The 18,244-nt window shown below is 36.7% G+C and overlaps 1 long non-coding RNA gene across 1 annotated transcript in view; it reads left to right on the top strand.

Annotated features, from left to right (window-relative positions):
* LOC129528171 (uncharacterized) overlaps positions 1–17,138 on the top strand; it is a 45,445-nt gene extending 28,307 nt beyond the window's left edge. Inside the window, exon 3 of the long non-coding RNA XR_008673396.2 lies at positions 16,988–17,138. This is a non-coding gene — a long non-coding RNA (uncharacterized lncRNA). The remainder of the gene's footprint in view (positions 1–16,987) is intronic.
* The last annotated feature ends 1,106 nt before the right edge of the window (positions 17,139–18,244 follow it).

The following is an 18,244-nucleotide window of genomic DNA, read 5'->3' as shown; positions in this document are numbered from 1 at the left end:
AGAGACTGTGCAAAAACTGAATTTATGTTATTGAATCAGATTAATATGTTCAGAAACAAATTTCTATAGAAATCAGAAAGTTTCAAATATTCTTATCAAATGGGAGAATTTTCAACTAAAATTATAATAAAACTAGTTTTCTTTTTACTTGTTAGATGGATCTTTCTGTAATTACTTGTAATTATATTAACATGAGTATTATTTTATTGGCTCAGTGGCTCATTTTAAATGCATGTCCAATGAAAAATAATAGGCATCATTATACTTTATACAGTAAATGATCTTACTTTATTCAGGCAACGTTTATTAAATGGTCACAGGACTCCATGGCAAGACTTTTTTTTTTTCTAGTTTCTTTCTTCATCCCCTAGACATTTTAAATCATCTATTGTGGTTGATGATATTAATGGATGTAGCTAGAATTGAAGTTATCAGTCTTAATAATATGTTACCCTGATTTACTTTCCATGGCTGTTGAGAAACAGCCTGTATTCCTTGATTTAAATCCATCAGAAAGAATCTTCATGGAGAATTTAGGAACTGGAATTAAATGTCCCATTTAGGTTGAGTATTGAGAAGCACCACCCCATTTCCTGGAGATGAAAGAGGGAAAGCCAGAGCAGGACATAAGGAGGAGGAAGGACAGGAGCCCAGCAGATTTGGCTCATGGTGCTGACATCATGAAGAAGAAATGTCTTCTTATTTTATAAGCCTCTTCAACTTCTAACACGTACTTGCTAATTAGCTTTAGATTGGAAATTTGTTACAATTAAGCTGCTAAACATCTTATGATTAAATAATGAGAGATCTGCTAGAAAGACTGTAATTATGTGATATGGGCAGGTATGTTGCATCTGGATTAAAAAATCCATTAAACAAATCTCCAGTTCCCTAGTGGATAGTTAACTGAGATGTCACTGACCCGAAAGAGTGTTATAGAAAACATATGACTTTCAATATTGTTTAGATAGGTTCAGATGGGTACATAGAGGAAAAAAAATACAATTTTTTTAAAGTAGGTAAATTTGAAAGTATTATTAACACTGATGCTGACTTCATTTACTAACCACATCACTGTCCATTAAATTATGAAGTAATAGCTCTTAATAGCAAAAACGGTACTTCATCGAAGTCATTATATTAGTAACAATGCTTCCATCAGCAACTTCTCAAACATGTCCACAGTCTCCATGGCTTTCCATTGTTTTTCATCTTTTAGAGTATTGACTCTGGAGTTAATATTTTAACCTTTATTGCTTTTGCCACACTTTTGATCGCTTACTTTATTACATTTATTGTATTAGTTTCAGAATTTGTGTCAAGGTCATAACATTTTAAACATGGAGATGGACTCTCAGATCTTTCTTTTAATATCTTTTTCTATTTTAATTAATGTAAGGATTAAGAGTAGAGTAAAGCAATTTCACTAGTTGATCTAAAATATATAGCATACCAATATTATTCAGTTCAAGGAGCCACTTAACAGTACACAGAAATTTTTTTTATTAACCCTTTTCAGTGCTACAAAATGTGTGCTAGTTCCAACACTTACTTAAAGCATTCATTATATATATATGTCTTTTTATTTTATAAGCCCCTTCAACTTTATATATTATATATTATTTATATATATTATTTTATATATTATTTATATATACATTTATATATATTATAAATATATATATAATTTATAATATTATATATATATATATATATATATCCAGCCACAATTTTGACTTTTTCTCTCTATTGGACTCCTGGGTTAATTTTAGCTGGGATCCTGGAAGAGATAACCAGTTACTGAGGTTGAAAACGTTATCATTTATTATAATCTCGTAAAACTCTTAACGTTTTCTGCCAGCAAAGGACTCTATATTCAGTATCAAAATATTGCCGTTTGTAACTTCAATATATTATTATTGATTTTACCCACTTACATAATCTATATATTATGTTTGACCAAAGGCCATAGAATAAAGAGAAACAATTCTCCATGAATTGAAGACCAAAGTTTATCTAAAATATGGAATATTTTTAGTTTGTTTGCTTTTTGTTTGTATACTGACTACAACTTTCAAAGAGAAACAAAATAGATGTGATTCTCTTCAGAAACCATGTGTCCACTCACATACACACATGCACAAAACGTTTAAAAGACAAATGCATAAATATTCATATTGTATAAGGGTGTTTAGGTATTTAGTGTAGGAAATTTTACAATTTTTCTACATTCCTGCATAATTTACCTTTTCATATTTTGGTTGAGCAATACATATTTTACGTACAATAATTTCTGCAACTCATTAAAACATGTGCAGTTTATTCAGAGTCGTGGAAGAAAATACTTCCGTATCATTTGTACTTACTTATTTATAATAATCTTTCTGTGCCTTTAAACTAGAGGAACTATTAGTTATAGTTACTATAGCAAATATGAGATAAGGATAATTGAATTTCAGTTAGAATAGTGACAAGGCTAAAAAAGCATATTTTCTCTTCTGAAAGAGAATACAGCTATTGATGCTAGTAGCTCATCATATTTCATCAGTTAATCAACATTTATTAAGTAACTAGCATGGATTTTGTTTTTAATTATCTTTGTGTGGTGAATCACATATATTGATTTGCATATGTTGAACCAACCTTGCATCCTAGGAATCAAGCCTAATTGATAGTTGTGAATTAACTTTTGATGTGCTGTTGGATTCAGTTTGGTAGTGTTTTGTTGGGGATTTTTGTGTCTGCGTTCATCAAAGATATTCACCTGCAGTTTTCTTTTTACAGTGTGTCTTTATCAGGTTTTCGTATCAGGATGATCCTGGCTTTGTAGAATAAGTTAGGGAGGAGTCTCTCTGCTTCCATTTTTTTGGAATCGTTTCAGTAGACATAGTACTAACTCTTTTTTATTATGTCTCATAGAATTTGGCTGTTAATCCATCTGATCCAGGGCTGCAAACAGGTTTTTTTATTACTTACTCAGTTTCAGAACTCAACATTTACTTGATCAGGGTTTCAATTTCTTCATGATTCAATCTTGGGAGGTTTTGTATTTCCAGGAATTTATCCATTTTTCTCTAGATTTTCTAGTTTATATGCATAAAGGTGTTCATAATAGTCTCTGATGATCTTTTTTATTTTTGTGGGATTGGTTGTGATTTTTGTCATTGTTGCCATTTCTGATTGTGCTTATTTGGATCTTCTCTCTTTTTTATTTGCTAATCTATCTAACTATCTATCAATCTTGTTTATTCCTTCAAACAAATCAACTTTTGGCTCCATTAATTCTTTGTATGGATTTTTTTATCTCAATTTTACTCAGTTCTGCTCTGATGTTTGTTATTTCTTTTTTTCTAATTTTTTCTTTTATTCTGCTATCTTTGAAGATCATTTTTCTATTTTTCAATTTCCTTTATGTGTAATGTTGTTATTATTATTATTATTATTATTATTATTATTATTATTATTATTTCAGACAGAGTCTCGCTCTGTTGCCCAGGCTGGAGTGCAGTGATGCAATCTCAGCTCAGTGCAACCTCTGCTTCCCGGATTCAAGTGATTCTCCTACCTCAGCCTCCCAAGTAGCTGGGATTACAGGCGTGCACCACCATGCCCAACTAATTTTTGTATTTTCAATAGAGATGGGGTTTCACTATGTTGGCCAGGCTGGTCTCAAACTCCTGACTTCAAGTGGTTGCGCACCTTGGCCTCCCAAAGTGCTGGGATTACAGGAGTGAGACACCATGCCTACTACTTTACTTTACCTCTTACTTTAATTTGAGATCTTTCTAACTTTTTGAAGTAAGTGTTTAGCAGTATAAAGTTTCCTCTAAACACTGCTTTTGCTGCATCTCAGAGTTTTTTGGTGAGTTGTGTCTTTGTTTTCATTTACCTCAATGAATTCTTTTATTTTTGCCTTAATTTTGTTGTTTACTCAAAAGTAATTCAGGAGAAATTTGTTTAATTTCCATGTAATTGTGTGGTTTTGAGCTATCTTTTTGGTATTGATTTTTATTTTTATTCCATTTTGGTCTGAGAGTATGGTTGGTATGAATTCCATTTTTAAAAATTTATTGAGACATGCTTTATGTCTGAACATATGGCTGATCTTGGAGTGTGTTCCCTGTGCAGATGAGAAGAATGTATTTCTGTGGTTGATGGGTGGAGTGTTCTGTAGAGTTCAAGGACTGAAAAAACAAACAAACAAACAAACAAAAAACCACTACATTTCTTTTCTCCATTTTGGACAACATTCCCATCTGCAACACACATCTCAAGTTAGACCCTAGGGCAAATTCAGTTGATTTCTAATTTGAGATTTGTCTCTCCCTATCGTAACTAAGTTCAAGGTCTAGGGAACATAAAAAGTTCTCCATTCAGACTCCATTTCCTATCACACTTTCTTCCTTTTTTTTTGTTTCTTTAGAACACATTCCTCCCTCCACACAGCTCCTCAATTCTAAATATTAGTTTTCTCACCTTGGGAAAGATGCTAAGTCAACACTAAACTTCCGTTTTATCATCTACAACATACATATGTCAATATCTACCACATAGGGTTGCTGTGAAGAACAAATGATAATGTATATTAAATAAATTTAATAGTATCTTGTTACTTAAAAATGCTGGACATTATGGCTATTATGTATTTTTCAAGATCCTGTTCAAGCATCACCTATTTTGTGAGTATCTCCAGTTCTTTTCTCTTCTCTATGCCTATACTCCTCTCTGAACACAGCTTTCACCTTTCTTATACCATTGCATTTTTATTGCTTCTTGTCTGTCTTTCCTACTGTGAAATCCTTGAAGTCAGGGGCTGCAGCAATCACATTACCCAACGTAAATTCATAACTCATAGAATTTTTAATATGATTAAGGTTAGGAATATTTTGAGGATCTAAAGGCAACAGAGATATCTGGATATCCCATTAAGCAAAGAAAGGTATGAACATTTTTAGGGTCAATACTGAAAAGGACTGAATTCTAAAACCAGCAGAGATATCAAAAGCAAAATTTGTCATTTTGGGTTTTCTCAGGGTCAGCCTTCCTATTAAACATTTCTGTTATCAGCTAAAAAGTATGACTATTCATCAGTTATCTACAGATTTTAGATATTCTGAACACTTCAGCTTACCATCTGGTGTTAGTGTAGCAAATGAAGAAATTGCAGCCTAACAGTCCTTTAATCAGACAATGAACATGTTTAAGTCACTCTGTTCAGTCTTTGCTTCCTTTTTGTTCCTTTAGGAAATGAAACACGTTGTGTGTCATGATACAAAAGTATATTCTGGATCAAAAGGGGTTTTTGATGTTTCAGAGTCTCATTTCTCTCTTGGGATGATTTAATAATGGTTTATGTATGAAGTAGGGCTTGCAAGGAGCTGGGGGGAATGAGAAGGGCCACCCATGTCTAGGGCGTACCAGTTGCTAAGCTACTTCTTCAGAAAACATGAGTTAGAAACTTCCCAGCCTTTTATGGGGGACGAAAATATCATTCCAAAGGAGAGGATAAGAATATTTTATAAGAAATAAAGCTTAATTCCTTCAGTTCCAATAAAAGTTGAGAAGGTTTCAAGGATTTTAACTTTGTATAGCTTGATGGCTTAAGTAATGCTTGTAACTGTTGTGAAAAACTAATGAATAAGAATAAAATTCTAAGAATTTGGGGGTACTAATTATTTAATATTTCTTTTCAACTTGTGATCTGTTCTCTTGAGTGAGTGAGAAATGAGCATAAATTGACCAAAAGGAAATGAATTTATCTTACTTTTTTTGCCCTAGCTGAAATTTAGAGCTATAGCTACCACCACCTGGAAAATCTCTGTAAGAGATGCTAAATGGCCTTTCCCTCCTCATTTTATAGTCTCCATTGAGGAATGGGAATATCATGTGACTTACGTTATAGCAAATAATTTTGAAAGCATGGTTTCTATTATAGGATGGTTTATAAGCAATCACTGACTGATGATTTGGTGAGTAGTTTAAACCATTTGCTTCTTTTTTAAAAAAAAATTCAATTCTTTCCTCTAGATCCACTCTTCACAGCTGTGGTCTGAAAGTTTGTGTTTTCCCAAATTCATATGTTGAAACCTAACACTTTATGTGGAACTATTGTAAGGTGTGGTCTTTGGGAGATGATTAGGTCATGAGGATGAAGCCCTCATGAATGGAATGAATGCTGCTGTAAAAGACACCCCAGTTGCCTTGCCCCTTCCATCATATAAGGACAGAGCCAGAAAGTGCTGTCTGTGAAGAATGAGCCTTCACCAAGCAGAGAATCGGCTGGCTTCTTGATCTTAGACTTCTCAGCCTCTAGAATGATGATAAGTCAATTGTTTACAAGCCACCCTGCCCATAGAGTTTTTTTTTGTTTGTTTGTTTTGTTTTGTTTTGTTTTTGAGACCGAGTCTCGCTCTGTTGCCCAGGCTGGAGTGCAGTGGTGTGATCTCGGTTCACTGCAAGCTCCGCCTCCCGGGTTCACGCCATTCTCCTTTCTCAGCCTCCTGAGTAGCTGGGACTACAGGTACCTGCCACCATGCTAGGCTAATTTTTTGAATTTTTAGTAGAGACAGGGTTTCACCGTGTTAGCCAGGATGGTCTCCATCTCCTGACCTCTCGATCCACCCATCTCAACCTCCCAAAGTGCTGGGATTACAGGGGTGAGCCACCACACACGGCCCTGCCCATGGAATTTCTGTTACAGCAGCCTGAACAGACTGAGACATTCATTCCTCTTCTCATCTGCTCTGTGGCCTGAGGCAGGCTTTACTGTCTACATCACCAAGGAATCCTTACCGTCTGGCTTCCAGTTGAGTTTGGCCAATGAGAGATAGCAGAAATACATGAGAAGGTAAAAGGAGAAAGAGGTCAGGGTATTTGCTCTTCTCCCTTCCTTGCTTTCTGAGGCCACAGGCCATTTGGATCTCAACTATAGCTCTCTCTAGGTTCTGCACAAATAACACATTTCTACAGTTTCTTGTTTCTGGATTCTTTACTATTTCTTCTCTGTTCCCTTAACTCTTTTCACAATGCTATAAGTAGTCTTATGCTTCATTCATTGCTCCTCTGGGTTAGCCATGTTCTTCTTTCTTTATAAATGACTGATGCAGAATTTGTTACCAAGAGTAGTCCTAGGAAACTGACTTCCAAAGTGGGATTCTGGGATTGTGTTGCTCATACATTTGATGAGCTCACACAGTAATATCAAGACTGCTGAAGTTTCTCTGGGTAGTGACATGAGATGGAGGGAAGAATGAAACACTCAGAGGTCAATATCCTGTGATATTTATTCACTTCATGGGTGTATTAGTTACTCATCACTGCATAACAAATAACTGCCAAAACTTAGTGGCTTCAAGTAATAAACACTAATTATCTTACAGTTTCTGTAGGGTAGGGAGTCAGGAGTGTCTTACCTGGTATTTTAGGTATTTCTGACTTACAGACTTCAATGAGGTTACAGTTGAAATATCTGCTGGGGCTGCAGCCATCTGTCGGTTTAACTTAGGCTAAGAAATCCGCTTCGAAGATGTCCCACCTTTGTAAGTTTCTTGCTGGCTTTTGGCAAGAGGACTCAGCTGCTTACAGTGTAGGCTTCTTCATAGGAGCTGGCTAAGTATTGACATGAAACTGGTTTCTCCTTGCATGTCGAGGGTAAGTGGGAAGCCACATGCTTTTTGTGGAAGTATATGATATAGAAGTCACAAACCATTGCCTCCAGCTGATTCTGAACATTAGAAGTAAGTAGCTAAGTTTAACCTACACTCAACCAGGGAGGGGGAGAGTGGGATTAGGTTTTACCTTTTAAAGAGGCTAAGAATTTGTGGACATATTTTAAACCATTACAGGTGGCAATAGTGACCATAGAGTTTATGGAATGTCTGACTGTTTTTTATTGTCCTTGAAATACTACACATTTTATTGTCTGTGAAATACTACATGGTACAAAAAATTTCAATGTTCATTGCACAAATGTAGACAAACTGACCACCTTGAATGCTTGTCTCAATGCATCATGAAGAATCTGAAAGCCTCTACGATGACTTTAACAGGAGGTCTTATTTCCTGTAATTAAGGGCCAACCTGGCTGAGGATTAAATCTGTGGACTGCTTTTAAGTGTCACAAGGTTACAAGGCCAAAACAAGTGCTCAGTCCTATCATATTTTCTGTGCTAAAGTAAGGGCACTGGTTATGAAGCAGTGGGATCTGAGATGTGAGATGAGAACGTTTGAAGATAAAGGGATGAGTCTGAGACATTGAACCTCCAGTCCTCAAATCTTCCTTGTTTTTACTTAGGAAACTATAAGAATATTCTTTTGCATAAAAATGTTTTAATGCCTCTTCCCATAGAGGTGCTTCCTTAAGAGATGCTAATTCTTCTCAGGACCTATCCCCACTACAGCTCATTGCCTCCTAGTGCATAAAGATAACTAAATCTTAGCATAGCTGAGAGAGAGAAGGGGAAGACCTGCTCAGGAGGAGAAAACTATTAAACTAAAGGAGTTTTGCCAATTTTAATTCTTAGGTATCTAGGAAACATATGGTAGAAGATATTATAAGAGTACTAGACAAAGGAAAACAAAATACAAGATTGGACGAAGATGAATTTATTAAAATAGATGAACTCACTCAGGATTTGGAATTTAATAAATTTGTCTCAAGCACTGGCCATAAAAAATATGTATGCTTTATGGGTTCTCTTGCCATCCCACTAAAGGGAATTAGAGAACATACACCTAGGGCTTAGAATAAAGCCTTTCTTTCTGCTGACAATTCTCTTACATTTTCAAGGCAACATTTGCTTTGCTACTGAGCCCTGGTAGAGACTGACTTTCTAACAATGGACCCACAAGTGATTATATAACACGAGCTCCTTGTCAAGAACTAGACTACCAATCAAAAACTGAACTAACCATCCATGAAATCATAAATGTAGATGTAATAGCAACATTTTTAAATAAATGAAAATGATGTATAGAAAACTGACCTGAGAAGGGAAGGTAGGTATAAGCATATTGCATGAGCAGGTAGCTCAGAATCCCAATTCTGCTATTTCATCACCTCTGCAGCCTACACTCTGGTCTTATGGGGAGTTTCCATTGACAAATTAAGAGAGCAACAAAAAGCACAGACATGGCTTACAAATAGGTCGACAAGATATGCTGGCACCAACCAGCTGTGGATGGCTACTACATTAGAGTGAAACTCAAGGCTGGCCATGAAATACTTTTGTGTAGAGAAGAGTAGGCATAACGTGAGGTAATTTATCTGATTGTCCACTTTGCGTGACAGGTGAGGTAGAACTCTGATTTTAAACATTGATGATAGGTGGGGTGAACGGTCAGAAATTTGGAAGTAACAGAATGCAAGGCTAAGGGAATATTGGAAGAACAAAGAGGAAGTGGTGTGTTTATGAACTTCTTGTGCTAAGTCATCCATGTACTATGCAAATGCCCCCCAGAGAATGCTCTTATTAGGTGGAGAAGATCACCCATCCAGTGGGTATTATCCAGCCTCTTCCTCTCCTCTCTGCTCCGTGCTCTCTACCGCTTGCTCAATGAGCCTTTGTCCAAAAGGGCCATGGCAACAGGAATGGAGGCTATGCATGGGCTCAACAATTAGGATTTCACATTGCCAAGGCTAATCTGGCTACTACTGTTGCTAATTACTCACACTGCCAACAACAAAGACAAAAGCTAAATTCTCAGGATGGACCCACAAGAACCAACTGGTTAGGATTATTACACTGAACTACTTCCACTGTGTGGGGGGTGGCTAATGATTCATCCTCACGAGAATAGATGTATGTCCCACATTTATATTTGCCTTCCTTCCTACATTGCTTCTACCAGCAGCACAATTTGTGGACTTACTAAATGTTTTATTCATCACGACAATGTCCCAAGCAATGTAAGCTCTGATTAAGGAGTTCTTTGCAGGGTGAAAGAAGTGTAGTAATTGGTGAAAGCCCATAAAATCCGTATGCTCCATCACTTTTAAGCAATTGATATGATCTTGAAATAATCTTCTGAAGGCTTATTTACGGCACCAGCTGGGAGGCATTAGACTGAAGGATTGGGGTCCTATAGGACGTGGTATATTTCTTAACTTCCAGCAACCAAAATGATGTCTTCTCTCCACAGCCACAATACACAGATCTTATTATTAAGATGTGGAAATGTTAGTGCTTTCTTTTATTGTTGCATGGAGAAGTGAGGGTTAACTAGCCCAAGATTAATCCCATGGAGGCTGGCCACAGAGAGAAAAAGTGGTACCCCTTCAAAGCTCTGAGGAAACTAGCTAAATGCCTAGGCAATAAATCCTATTGGAATCCGTTTCCCTTTCCATCATGCCAGAGAAGAGCTATTCTACCCCCCAAGTCCCAACCTTGAATATTCTGGTGGTGAATCATGCTACTAGCAAACCACACGATACATCTATAGCCAGGAGGCTTGTTTCCCCAGCTACTTATTTGTGCCAGGGATAAGGCTGGTTCATCACCAGATATGAATGCTGAGCTGGCAGGATAGAGCTGGAACTACAATTCCACCACATCCTCATGCTATTATATTCCAGCCCCTGATTATACCAGGAATGAAGCCAGTGTTTCCTATCATGCAGTTTGCTCCAACAGCCCAAATTTTAGCATCTTTCTCCCAAAGTCTAATGTCTAGTCCTGTTAAATCTCTGTACACTACCCTGGAATGCAAGATGCAATGGAGTATCCACATACTTACTACTGCTTCTCTGTATATAAATTTTCTCCAAAAAACCCAGCACTAGAAGGTTTGGCTAAACTCAACTATACATCAGAGGGCAAGGGAGCTTGAGAAATGTCTTCTGTAAAGTGCATCCTTGCAAAACACAAAGGAGGACAGAGAAGGAATGTGAAAGGGCTTATTTATAACAATCAACATAATTTCCCCCTTCAACTTCAGCATCCATTCTTGATTTGTATTTGGATGAAAATAAATTGCACATACACAACATAGATGATGCTCATATTCCTATCAGCCCACTCATCACTGTGGGGAGAAGTCTTTTCAGCCAACCCAAAGAGAAGCTAAATTGAAATGTTAGCTACCATCAATGCTTCTCCTAGAAAGGAAAGAAAAAGAAATTAGTAACAAATAATTCATATCAAACGTAATTGCCATAGTTCATGCATTGAAGCTGGCCACAGGGCTACATTAATAATCACTGATTCCTTCTCCCCTTGGCACTTGCAGTATAAATATTGTAAAAGTTATGCAATATCCATTGCATAACCTACATATGAAACTTTTGCTGCTGAACCAAGAAACAGACAAGGTAGTCTCTTTCCTGGTAAAGAAATTAATCCTAGTTGTCAAGAGGAAAGAGAGTTGCTGCTAAACAGACTGGGGTGGAGGCAGGCATGGAAGAGTATATCTGAAAGCTAGGGGTTTCACTGAGATATTTCTTTATATTCTTATTTTAAATAACAATGATTAATAAGAAACTCTGATGAAGTAATAAAGAAAGTAGACTTTAAGGATTTGGAAACTGGGAATGAAGGTTTGACTCATCACCAGGTAAAATCTTTGACTAGCTGTGGTACTGGCAGAAAGTCGGGAAATATATAATGAATGAGGGGGAAGAAATCTGTGATTATTAACAGTTCTATGGCCAGCTATAATGCAGGGACCATAGCAGTTATATTTCATATGAATTATTTGTCATTCATTTCCCTTTCCTTCCTTTCTAGGAGAAGCAATGGTGGTGGCTAACATTTTGACTTAATGTCTAGATTGGGCTGACCGAAACAACCTCACCTCACAGTGATGGGGTGTCTGATAGGAATACGAGTATTGTCTATGTTACGTACGTGCAATTTTGCATCTGAACAAAAGTCAAGAGTGGATGCTGAGGTTGAAGGGGGGTCAGAAATTATGCTGGTTATTCTACAAACACCCCTTCACTTTCCTTCTCTGTCCTTCTTTTCCTGTCTTTGTGCTTTGAGAGGATGCACTTTAGAGCAGACATTTCTCAAGCTCTCCTACCCTCTGATTTCTAGTCAAATCTAGCTCTCACTAGAGTCACTGGCAGGAAACAAGAGTTGGGATAAGAAGAACACTATGAATTTAATTTCCTTCCTTTCTTCCCTGCTGGGCTTTTAAATTTTATTTTATGTATTTTTGAGACAGAGTCTGGCTCTCTCACCCAGGCTGGAGTGCAGTGGCATGATCTCAGCTCACTGCAACGTCCACCTTCTGAGTTCAAGTGATTCTCATCCCTCAGCCTCCCGAGTAGCTGGGACTACAGTCATGTGCCACCACGCCTGGCTAATTTTTGTATTTTTAGTAGAGATGGGGTTTTGCCATGTTGGCCAGGAAGGTCTCAAACTCCTGGCCTCAAGTGATCCACCCGCCTCGGCCTCACAAAGTGCTGGATTACAGGCATGAGCCACTGCGCCCAGCCCTGGGTTTTATTGGAATGGCAGATTCATTCCTCTACGTAAAGGCAGAGCTTCTTAATAGCAGTCCCTGTCCCATGGCTGCAGCTCTAGTTGGGTCTTTCCTTTGTCCGTTCACATCTAGGGGTGGCCATTGGCGTCCTGCTGTTATATTCCCTGGGTTCTTTGCCATTCATTATTGGTTCCCTTAACCCCACCCACACCTCTGTAAATAGATCTTTCATTAAAAATGTCTCCATTATTTCCTTGAATGTGTCAACTATTTTCTGCTTGACTTCCATCAATGTAGGCTACCTGACATCGACACGAATTAATTCTAATAGGAAAAGTTTACAAAGTGAAATTCAAATTCTTTGACACTCCTTTTATTGAGAGGTAGAATTTATTTCTCCTCTTCTTTAACCTTGGCTGAATTATAACTGCTTTGACCAATAGAGAATTGTAGACATGATACTATGCAACTTCAGAAACCAGATGAGAAAGACGTAATCCTTTTGGGCACTTGCTTTCTGGATATCACCTGTCCAAACATTTCTTTTCAGAACTCAGCCGCCATATTGTGAGACGCTCAAGCTACCTGAAGAGGTTATTTACAGATGATCTAGTGACAGTATCAGCTGAGATGACCTTGGCATCCTTCCAGCCCAGGCACCAGGGACTGTGTAATGTAGGAGAACAATTCATTTTGTATCTGTTACTCTTGTGCACATTGTACTCTCCAATCACATTATACTTTTTGGTATTTCTTGGATATGTATTGTTCTTTCTCATTTTGAATAAATATTCTCATCTTTCTGCCAATGTATTTTCCCAAGAAGCTCCTTCTTCCCACCTACCAGAATGACACCACTTTATTCTTCAGATCTGAGTTGAAAATTATTTTCCCAAGGTTGCTTTTGTTGACACTTAGGGCAAGCTTTTGTATGAATAAATATATTAATAAATAAGTGAAATCAGTAAATAATAAACAAATATGCCCATAATTAATGGTAATTTTCAATGAGTAGATGAGCATAGAAAGGTCAAGCAAATATAATCGAATGGGACTTGAGATATAAACTTAATACTCATTGTTATTTGGACGATAAAAGATTAGATTAGACAGAAGCTTATGTAAAGTAAAGGAAAAAGTAGGCTGAAGACAGAAGATAAAAGATTGGATTGGGCAGAAGCTTATATAAAGTGAGGATAAAAGTAGGCTGATGACAGAACCTACCTGGTGAAATGCCATCATCATCTACCTTGGTTAAAAGAAGAACGACCCATGGAGAAAAACAATCAGAACTTCAGGAGAGAAGTATCAAAGCAGAGTGACACAGAAATAAAAAGAGAAGAACATGTAGAGAAGGAAGATGAAATTAACAATGTTAATACTGTTCCAGGGAAGTCCATTAATTGTGGCAATGAATGATTTTTAAGTTTGGAAATTTTTCATCTGTTTTTGAAATTTTTATCACTTTGAAAATAAAGGTGGTATATATTTAAGGTATACCCCATAATGTTTTGAAGTACATATACATAGAAAATTACTGCAAAAGCAAATTAACATACACATCTCCTCACATAGTTACTTTTTAAGGGGCGAGAATGCTGGAAATCTTCTTTCTTAGCAAATTTCCAGCAAAATCCCTCTATGTTCAATACACATTACAATATAATTAACTGTAGTCCTCATGTTGTACATTAGATCTCTATCCGAAAGCAACTTTGTACCTGCCCCATTCCCCCAACATTTCCACTCCTGGTAACCATCCTTCTATTTCCTGCTTCTATGTATTTGACTCTTAGATTTCACGTAAAAGTCATACCATTCAGTATTTTGTTTTCTGTTTTTGTCTTATTGCACTTGAGATAATGTCCTCCAGGGTCATCCATGTTGTAAATGTCAACATGGATGAATAGTATTTTAAAGACCAAATAGTATTTCGTTGTGTGTATCTATACATATCTCACATAAACTGCCTTCTAATTCTCCCAAAGCCAGGACACTTCTCTCCAGTTTCCCTGCACTATCTAGTGCATACATCATCGTCTTTCCTAGGCTAAGGCCTCAGTACTGGTTTTCCCAACTCCAGTCTTGTTTTCTTCTCATTTATTCTCTGCAAGACACCAGCCATAGTGATTTTTCTCTAGATCAAAAATTATGTATATTTTAAAATCAACTGTGCTGTTAGTTGCACAACTCTGAATATATTAAAAATCATTGTACACTTTTATCGGGTGAATTGTATAGTATGTCAATTGTATTTCAATAAAGATATTACAAAAATAAGTAGTGTGGCATTTGCCAGATAATCTTGTGATAATTTTGAATGGGGTGGGGAGGAGTGAAGATTGTTTTTGGCATGAGAAGTGGAGAACAGAATGTAAGCTCCATGAACCCAAGAGTTTTTGCCTGGTTTTACAGTGTTATAGACACTCTACTGTGTTTAAGAACAGTTGCTGGCACAGAGAAGGTGCTCGGTAAATATTTGATGAATGAATAAATGAAATAATAAGAGGTAAAAGGGACCACATGAGCCAAGAGAGGACTTTTGTTATTTTAGGATGGATGAGATGAAAGTTTCTTTGGACTGAGGTAAAGTGATAGTTGGGAAGGAAAGGAGAGGAAGGAGGTCACCTCTTTGGCTTAACTCTCCCTGCAGAAACTGCAATTGCTTCACGTTTGTATTTGTGCTTGTATATTGGGAGGTGGGTAAAATAGTGATTTTTTTCAATAAAATTTTGTTAAGAGTAAGTACTAGTAATTTCTCTGTGATGGGTGGTGGTGACCTTCAGAACCTTTCTACTGAGAATCTTTATAATTTCACCCGATTGTCTTTCCTCCTGCCAAGTATTTACTATTGAGTAAAATTTATCTTATTTATCCTAGCTTTGTGATTAAATTACCAACTTCATTTTATTGATTTATTCTTGCAATAGGTAAAACAATGGACAAGAGGTTTTATGCAGAAGCTTTTAGAGTTACATCCTATATGCTAAAGATTAAGGTGGCTATTTCTTTTTAAATTTATTTTTATTTTTATTTAAATAGTTTTTGGTGAACAGGTGGTGTTAGCTAACATGGATAAGTGCTTTAGTGGTGATTTCTGAAATTTTGGTTCACCTGTCACCCAAGCAGTGTACACTGTACCCATATTGGTGATTTGTTTGATTTTCTTGTAGATTCTGAATATTAATCCTTTGTTGAACGCATAGTTTGCAAAAATTTTCTCCTACTTTGTGAGTTGTCTGTTTACTCTGCTGATTATTTCTTTCTCTGTGCAGAAGCTTTTTAGTCTAACTAGGTCCCATTTATTTATTTTTGTTTTTATTACATTTGCTTTTGGGGTCTTAGTCATGAATTTTTTGCCTAAGCCAATATCTAGAAGAGTTTTTCTGATGTTATCTTCTAGAATTTTCATGGTTTTGAGTCTTAAGTCTTTGATCCATCTTGAGTTGATTTTTGTAAAAGGTGAGAGATGGGGATTCAGTTTTAATCTTCTACACGTGGCTTGCCAGTTTTCCCAGCATCATTTATTGAATAGAGTGTCCTTTCCCCAGTTTATGTTTTTGTATGCTTTCTTGAAGATCAGTTGGCTGTAAGTATTTGGCTTTATTTCTGGGTTCTCTATTCTGTTTGATTGACCTGTATATAAAGGAGATACTTCTAATACAAATAGTTCGTCTGTCTATGGATTCTAATATTTCTCTGAGATTGAATGTATCATAATTTTACATTGTTAACCTTGACTTTTCATTTGCTTTCATTCCCTTGCTAAATGTTTCATATGAAATTATACTTTTCATGAAATGTTAATTCTAATAGAGATCTGGCATTTGGCAGTTATTGACAAATGTTGTATCTCCAAGGTTACAAACAAATGCTTATAGGAAATGAGAAAGGAAGATAGAAAATCCTACAGGGAATTTTAGCTATGATCACATTGTTCCCTAAATAATTGAAAAAAAAATGCCGTGGTTGATATTTTGAAATCATATGAGGATTTCAAGAATATATTGTTGTACAAGCTTGTCTTGCATGATTTTGCATAGGAATTAAACACCAAAAATAATACTAGCATAAAAGAAGAAGGATTAGGAGAAATAAAAGAAGGCTGAGGAAAATTAAGTGAGAGGTTATTACATTTTAGAAATCATGAGAATTTTTTATGTGCTTTCACCACCAAGAATATGGTTGTTTGAAAGACTTGTGCATAATTACATAATTTAGAATAAAAATATAAATATTGAATTGGAAAAATTTGAAGGAGAAAGGAGCTGGGGTTATCTCAAAGCAAAATCATAAGCGGCAAACAGAAACAAGAAAGGGGCTGCTGGAGAAAGTGGAAAAAATAAAAGGAGAAGGGAAGGAAAAGATAATAGAGTATTTTGGAAAAATAAAGATGAGTGAAGAAGTCTTAGGAGCTTCATGCTTCCTAATAAAAAATTACCGGGACTACAAAAGAAAAAACAGTGAACATAATTATTTCCATCAAATTTGGTTGGATAATAATATTCATGGATGTTTATTTCAAGCTTTTTTTTAACAAATTTTTTTTAACTTTCTGTATCAGGTATCCTGTTAGGTTACAGAGGTGAAAAGCTGAACAAAGTGTTTCAACTCTGAAGTCACAGTCCGTGGAAGAAATAGACACACCTGCACACATACTTTCAACACAGCATTGTCAAGTCCCGAGATGCACAGGATGCTAGAGGAATAGGGATGAGGGGGACAGAGCTCAGTGGGATGTAAAGAAATTATTTCCGGAGGTAATGATACCTGATGGGAGCTTTAAAGATGAGTGTTTTTCAAAGAAAGGTGGCACGAGAGTCCTTGGAAGACTCTCACAAACTCCCAGAGATATGTGACCACATCATGTATGCAGGAAGCTACAAGCAGCTCCCTCCTAAATGTATAAATGAGCAAGAAGGAAAACGTCATGAGAAGGGGCTGAAAATGTGGGCCCAGGCTGGGTCATGAGGACCTTGCTTGCCATGCTAAGGAAGTTCATCTTTTACCTTGGGATGTTGGGATGTCAATGAAGGATCTTATTTTGGAGAAATACTTGGTCATATTTTATTTTTAAATATGGCTATGGTAGAGATGAATTAAAGGAGATAACATCAAAACTGGAACCAAAAAGACAGTTGAGGTATTTTAGGTGAAATATGATATATAAGAACGAGGGGCTGGGCATGGTGGCTCATGCCTGTAATCCCAGCACTTTAGGAGGCCGAGGTGAGAGGATTGTTTGAGCCCAGGAGTTCATGATCAGCCTGAGCAACATGGCCAGACCCCAATTCGGTATTAAAAAAATACAATTAGCCAGATGTGATGGCCAACCCCTGTAGTACCAGCTACTTGGGAAGCTGAGTTGGGAGGATCACTTGACCCTGGGAGTTCAAGGCTGCGGTGAGCTGAGATCATGCCACTGCACTCCAGCCTGGGCAACAGAGGGAGACCCTGTCTCAAGAAAGAACCAAAGTAGATTCAAAAAATTTCTATGGGACTTGGTGATTATCTGCAGAGAGGAGTCTCAAATGGCATGTATGTGATGTAGGTGACTAGACAGACTGATGCCATCATCTGAGATCTCGAATTAAGAGGAGAAAGGGTTTTATCGGGAAAGATGATGAGTCCAGATTTGAATATTCTGACTCTAACATACCTGCTGAATATCTATGTGGACATATCTTAGAGGTGATTGAAGATTTTATTCTAAACCTCAGAGGAGAGAAGTAAAGTGGTGGAAATTAAAAACTATGAGAGTGGATAAAATCAACCTGTGGAGAACAATTCTGTCTCATTTATTTTTATTATTTCATTAATT

This window comes from Gorilla gorilla, chromosome 17 (genome assembly GCF_029281585.2).
Source record: "Gorilla gorilla gorilla isolate KB3781 chromosome 17, NHGRI_mGorGor1-v2.1_pri, whole genome shotgun sequence".
Classification (NCBI taxonomy): Eukaryota; Metazoa; Chordata; class Mammalia; order Primates; family Hominidae; genus Gorilla; species Gorilla gorilla.
This window is presented reverse-complemented; position numbering and strand designations above follow the sequence as displayed.